The 7299-nt window shown below is 39.0% G+C and overlaps 1 pseudogene; it reads right to left on the bottom strand.

The window, feature by feature from the left end:
• Positions 1-487: 487 nt before the first annotated feature.
• Positions 488-7299, bottom strand: part of LOC136571957 (isoaspartyl peptidase/L-asparaginase-like) — a 31370-nt pseudogene continuing 24558 nt past the window's right edge.

The following is a 7299-nucleotide window of genomic DNA, read 5'->3' as shown; positions in this document are numbered from 1 at the left end:
GTGTCCGCGCGTAAAGATTCGGGGGGCGCCGGGGGGCGGGGAGAGGCGCGGCGGCGCGGGCGGCAGCAGCGGGGAACAGGGGGGAGCCCTCTCTCTCTCCCTCTCCCCCCCACTCCCCGCCGCACCCCCCCCGCGCTGCCACGGCGACCCCCGAACTTTTTTCGCCCGAGCACGGAATTGCTCGCAAAGTTCGGTGTTCGGGCGAAAAGGGGCGGAGCCGAACACGTTCGCTCATCTCTAGTGCCTAATATTTACAATACTAATAGTGTCAGATGCTGCTGGCTCAAATAGTAATGAAGAGAATTGCTTTCATTTCGACTATTTGGGAACAATATAGATAATTTATATATCCAAAAAGCTTCCCATTGGCTCAACTGATGCATTTTTTCAGGTCATATTCTTACAAGTCTAATTTTCCTTGAAAATGTTCTCCTGAATTAAGTCCATAGTTTACTATATTGTTTTCAGCACTAGCCAATGCCATTCTTTATGTGGTAAATCTTGCTTCCCATTCTGCAAATTTGCTAAAAACTATTAATCCTCCCTGCCCATGTCCCTTCTTCTTTCAGACCTCATCTGGAATACTGTGTCCAGTTCTGGGTACCCCAATTTAAAAACGGCATAGACAAATTAGAAAAAATTTAGTGAAAATTTACTAAAATCGTAAGCGGTCTGCAAATCATGTCCTATGACGAACGGTTAAAAGATCTGGGAATGTTTAGCTTGCAAAATAGAAGGCTGAGAGGAGACTTAATAGCTGTCTACAAATATCTGAAGAGCTGTCACAGTGCAGAGGGATCAGCCCTATTCTCATTTGTACAAGGAAAGACTAGAAGCAATGGGATGAAACTGAAACGGAGGAGACACCGATTAGATATTAGAAAAAACTTTCTGACAGTGAGGGTGATCAATGAGTGGAACAGGTTGCCATGGGAGGTGGTGAGATCTCTTTCAATGGAAGTGTTCAAACAGAGGCTGGACAAATATCTGTCTGGGATGATTTAGTAAATCCTACACTGAGCAGGGGGTTGGACCCGATGACCCTGGAGGTCCCTTCCAACACTACTATTCTATGATTTTTCTTCATGTATTCCAAAGCAAGTTCTGCAGCACTTCGTTGAGTCTCACCTAATAAAAGTTATTACTGACCATCAGCTTACTTGCTAAATTATACTAAATATGCAATAGTTGTCTATATATCTATTATATGGAAAACACTGGTATAACTCTGCAGTGGACCATTGTCTACTGTGTCTGCTGGGTATTAGTTATCCTTCCTCTTATCCCCCATATACACTCTGGAAACAAAGCACTAGAAAAATCTTTATCAGCTTAAAAGTGAATGTCAGCACTCAGCACATTAACTCTAGTTTAAGATTAGAAAAACATGTCTGCTTTCTTCTAGAAACAGTGGAAACCTGTGGCTTGATATTTATGTAATATGAAACATTTTATTTTCTGTTATTGCATGGATATCTTATCAGGAACATTTGTATGACATGCAGAGACTAACATGGGTTACCATGACTGACAGCATTCAGAATACTGGGGTACTCCTATGCAGCAGATGGCCCTTGGGCCCTTCAAACACCTGAGCCCAGGTATACTGCTACATCTCTACCACCTATAGCTACATCCTTGTGTGGGTGAAATAGCAACAACCAGCTCCTATTTGTTACTAATGTCTTGTGGAATTCTCATTATTATCATTATGGACAGAGAGTTGCAGTAAATAAAGGACTGTGCACATAATACTAGAGATTATACATGTTATATGGATTTAGCGTATAGATGTAGTGCTATTGAATCAATTCTAGTAGATGCTTTAAAAGATTTTTGTAAGCCTGATCGAATTCATCGAGTAGCTGCCTATTCATGTCTCATTCATGTTTTTAGTTTTGAGGAAACAAAGTAACATCAAACAAAGCAGTATGTTCTTATTTTAAAAATGAATTGCTGAAATAATATTTATTATGTGCACATATCTCTGAAGTAACCTTATGAAGAGTATAATGAGAATTGATTTGTATATTTCATGTCATGCACAGTCTCTTATGGCTGTAAAATCCTGCCTGGTGAACAAAATATTAGGCAAAAGTTACTGGTGTTGTAGACTATAAAAAAACTACATAGATTTTGAGGATGCGAACATGAAGACACATCACAGCCAACACTATAATGTCATTATATTTTAGTAAGACTCATTCAGTTCATATACAAGCATGCAGTAGGAATTTTTATCAGTTATTTATAACTTTGGTCATTTTGCCATATTCTGCTCTGCTGTACATCAGATCCTCTCCAGTGGAGTTGGCAATCTAATTTCTCTAGGTTCTATGCCCCTGGAAAGGCGAGAGACAGTTTTTCTGACATCAAAATTAGAATGCACTTATAGAACAAATTCAATATTCCCATGACTGGTGGGGATAGATGACCGAGGCCAGCTGCCAGCTCAGTGCTGTCAATAGCACTGCTGCTGAAATGGAACATATGTATTATTAGATGTAAAAGCTATTTCTATGTTTATTGAAAAAGCAGTAATATTAAGTGGAACTATGGACACAAATAATTAAATTAAAAGTAAGGTTTTATGGAAATACTAACTATATTGAGCTGTTAGTTTAACAGAATGCATAATATTACCTTTTTTTCCTATTAAAAAGTACTTGTCTTGCAGGCATAACTTTCCTAATATATTCTCCATGGCCGGTTGTAGAAATAGCCCCACTAAAATTGTCTGAATATGCTCATACCCTAAAAAGTAAACACACAAATAGATAGATACATTGATACTTAAATTTTTCAATTATTTTGCAAAGGGACAAACTACTGTATATTTTGGTCCTGTATCATGTTATTGCTAAAGGTTGCACAATCCAAACAGTGTTTTATTTTATATAACAATAACAAATTTGGGGGTCAGTCTAAAAAAAATTTGCAAAGAAATAAAAATCCAAGATACATTTAACCACTGCCCTGCCACCAAGTGCCATAATAACGCTATCTCCAGCTTTAATGTTGTTGTTGTTAGCCGTTTAGTCGTTCACGACCCTTGGTGACCCTAAAGGCAAGCTCCCTCCATGTTTTTCGGTTTTGCACTGCTTCTTTCAGTTGTGTGATATCCATGCCACTATCAATTTTAACAGTATCATACCAAACCTCTTGATCTAGCTGCATGCAGAGTGAGGGCTATTGTTCAGTAGTTGAAGCAATTCTGGGAGCCGCCTTTTTTTGGTAGAGGGATAAAGACAGATCTTTTCCTGTCCTGTGGGCATTGTGTGGATACCCTTACTTCCTGGTACAGTCCCGTGATGGTTTTCACTGGTACTGGCAGCCATAGTTCTGCCGATATGTTATCTATACCTGGTGCTTTATTTTTGGCTAGTTATTTCATTGCCATAACCACTTCTGACACCATACTGGAGGGCTTCACGTCCTCCTCATGCAATGGTCCAGGTATGTGTGTGCAGGCATATAGTTCCTTTGAGTATTCCCTTCACCTATCCTTGATACTCTGTTGGTCATTCAGTTCCATACATTTTTGCCTTTGATTGTACCATTGCGTGCCATAAAAGGTTTTCGGGCCATCTTGACCTGTGAGAATAGGCCTCAGACATGGCCTTTCTTGGCTTCTGCTTTGAGTTGTTTGCAATGCTCATTCCAGGCATTTAGTTACCGAACCGCCTTTGCAGCTATTCTGAGGGTTTGCTCGGACAACCAATAGTTTCCTTTTTCCTGCTTCTTATGGTCTCAGTCAGACAAGTGTTTCTTTGCGCACAAATAGCCGTGCAAAAAGAACGCGTCTATCAGATCCAATGGTATCCCATTGAAGCATTCACATGAACGATTTTTAGATGCGCACACCTGCAAAAGATAGGACATGTGTAACTACATTGCACACATCTGAGATGCATGCTGCAAGAAAAGATAGGACCATTGACTCCTATGGGAGCTGGATTAACATGCAACACTCACCACGAATTGTGTGAATGAGCAAATTATGTGCGAATGAGGATTTAGCTTCATTCACACGATTTTTCCACACGTGAGTGGCGATCTTTTTGTGCGGTTATTTGTGCGCAAAAACCGCTCTTCTGAACGAGGCCTATAGATGAAATGCTTAGTGGCTGTTTCCATAACTGTGGAGTGTATATAATTCCGTAGTTCCTCTGGATGCTTTTCTGATGTGTCAAGCAGTTCAAATCTGTTTGCTACCACAATAGTGTATGATTGGGGGATTTTAGAGGTGTTGAATTTTCTCAGTTGAGCACCTTTTTTAATGCTACAGAATTTAATCTTGATCTTAGCTGCAAGAAGTTCATAGTCAGTGCCGCAGTCGGTGCCAGGAAAGGTTTTTATTACAACGACTGAAATTCGCCAATGATGATTACACAGGATGTAACCAATCTGATTTCGATGGAGGCCATTGGGAGATGTCCACCTGTACAGTCGGTGTTTGGTTTGCATAAACCATGTGTTTGTTATCCTGAGCTGATTTTCTTGGCAGAACTGTACCAGGCGATTACCGGTTTCATTTCTTTCACCAAACCCGAATCTTCCTGTGATGGTTGCTTCTGGCTGGCTGCCGACTTTGGAATTGACGTTGCCCATAATGTAAATGATGTTCTTCTTTAGCACTTCATTTAGAGTTTTCTAGACGTCGGCGAGGGTTTTACAAGTTAGGTCGCCAGTAGAGATGAGCGAGTATACTCGCTAAGGCTAACTACTTGAGCGCGTAGTCCCTTAGCCGAGTATCCTCCCGCTCGTCTCTAAAGATTCGGGGGGCGGGGAGGAACGGAGGGAAGATCTCTCTCTCCCTCTCTCCCCCCCCGCTCCACCCTGCTCACCGCTGCAACTCACCTGTCACCTGCGCCGGCAGCCGAATCTTTACAGATGAGCGGGGAGATACTCGCATAAGGCACTACTCGCTCGAGTAGTTAGCCTTAGCGAGTATACTCGCTCATCTCTAGTCGCCAGGTCTTTCCCTAAATCTCCCCATTTATCCGGGCTTGGTACAAGCGCATTGGAATGACTTCTACATGGCTGGGTTCCAGCTTTAATAGAACATGTCATATTTCAAAGATACAATAGGTGGCAAAATCAAATGTAAACTCTTTTCAAGAAATATACTACATGATTACCAAGAAGAATGAGATTGTTTAAAAATGTTTTTTTTTTCTATTGCTAGTCTTTTTTTCAACTTCTTATTAAAAAACTAATAATAACTCTAAAAATATTAAATAAAAACAACCATATATAAGTTGCAGAGAAAAAAAAACAAAATTAGTTTGATAGTCCTACAAACAATAAAGTTCTAGCCTGTTTTTATAAAAGATTTTAGATATGGCTGATAATTTCCCCAAGTACCTAAACTTGAAGTGGTTAAATGTTGTTGTAAAAGATATTCACAATGAAGTGGTTAAAACGGAAAAAAAAAAACATTTGCCTGTGTGAATCCCACAGCGTTTGACTGCTGTGGGAGTTGACTGTGAGCCGGCTATCACTGCGTATGGCAGCAATGGTGCGCTGAGCATGACAGTGCATCTCACACATGCTGTCTTGGGCTATTTTTTTATTCCCAGCTCTGTCTCATTGCGGCATTGCATATGCAATGCCACCCATATGCAATGTATTGCGCATGGACAGCATTGAATACACCACCCATAGAGGACAATAGCGCTGTATGCAAATACAAATAGAGCACGCTGCAATCTTTTTCATGCACGTATTACATACAATGTATATACACTAATGTGAATGGATCAATGTACTTTCATTGACTCCATTCACTGTGTATTACATAGGTGTACATTGCGCGTGTAAAATACAGTGAAATCATGCTTATGAGAATGAGCCCATATCATGGGTCAAATCTTTGTAAATATAAAGTATAATCATTTTTACCATGTAAATTACATTTTAACACATATGCTCATAATGCTGGATAGTTTAAATGGGCTCACCCACAATTATATATTACATTTCCCGTTCATGAAGAAACACAACAATTTATTTTAGAATTATTTAAAATAATGACTCCTGGGTATACATATTGTTTTGCCACATTTATTATGGCACCTCCTGCTGTTGATTTGATTCCCTTTTAAAATGTCCATCTAATGTGTTCATTACTGGATAGAAGAAGCTGCTTTACTTATTTACTGACTGTCATGCATAAAGCAAGGGTCACTCAACAGCCCCTGTACAAGAGGGGGACTGAGCTGCTGGGCATATGTGACCACTGGACCTGGACACATTAGGAGGATGTTCTAAGAGGAAATCAAAAGAACTCCAGGAGGCATCAAAACAAGTACGTCATACACAGGAGCATTTTTTTAAAATATGATTCCTGTTGGAAAATTGATGAAATAAAAGATAGTGGATCAATCCCTTTAACTGTATATTAGAAAACAATCAGGGAGATAGCTATAGGTGTGCAAAAGGTAGCAATGAGACCTGGGCCCTCTGCCACAATAGAAGCATTATAAATGGTGCATGATAGATGTGGGCTCTGTTACAGATTTTTAATGGGCCCAAGAGCTTTAAGTTATGCCTCTGATAACAATGTTGCTTTCAATTAACTGTGAAAAACAAAATGAGAAATGAATCAATCAAAAGCCAAATAATTGTAATAAAAAATACAAAGTGTCTGAACATTTACAAACAGCTCTCTTCCAGATATATTGGCATCTGTCGAGAGAACATATTTCGAGGTAGCAGTAAGCAATAAAATAAAAAACAAACTACTTGTGGACATAATTTTTCTTTTGATCCATTTCCAGATCCTTTCTATGCTTGGCAGAGCTGAGGCGATAGTCAAATCATTTTGGCAGTTATCAACTTTTTAAATATGGAGATTTAAATGAAGTATTTACAAGCTACTGGTGGTCAATGCCAAATGCCAAGCTTTCATACAAATTTACTTGTCTCTTTTAAAACGTAGAACTGAAATGAAGAAATTTACAATCTTAAAACTGTTTACAGTCTGTTGAAAATATCAATCTTTTATATATAATACTTGGAATAACTTGACTTAGTGATAAATGCTATGTGTAGTGCCTGGAAAAGCAATGACTTCAACTGGATATTATATTTAGATATTTTGTTGTATATAGGTATTGGATTTAATTGGACTCTTTAATTGACCCCAAACAAAAGGAAAGGATATTTAATCTCTATAGAGTGATTCACTTGTATTCAATTATTCAAAACAAAATAACTGAATTCACAAAACTTTACTTTGGTTAGTATGATACACCTAAATTATCCAACAGGCATTTTTAATACTTTGTTGGGGAA

The sequence above is a fragment of the Eleutherodactylus coqui genome, chromosome 1 (genome assembly GCF_035609145.1).
Source record: "Eleutherodactylus coqui strain aEleCoq1 chromosome 1, aEleCoq1.hap1, whole genome shotgun sequence".
In the NCBI taxonomy this organism is placed as follows: Eukaryota; Metazoa; Chordata; class Amphibia; order Anura; family Eleutherodactylidae; genus Eleutherodactylus; species Eleutherodactylus coqui.
This window is presented reverse-complemented; position numbering and strand designations above follow the sequence as displayed.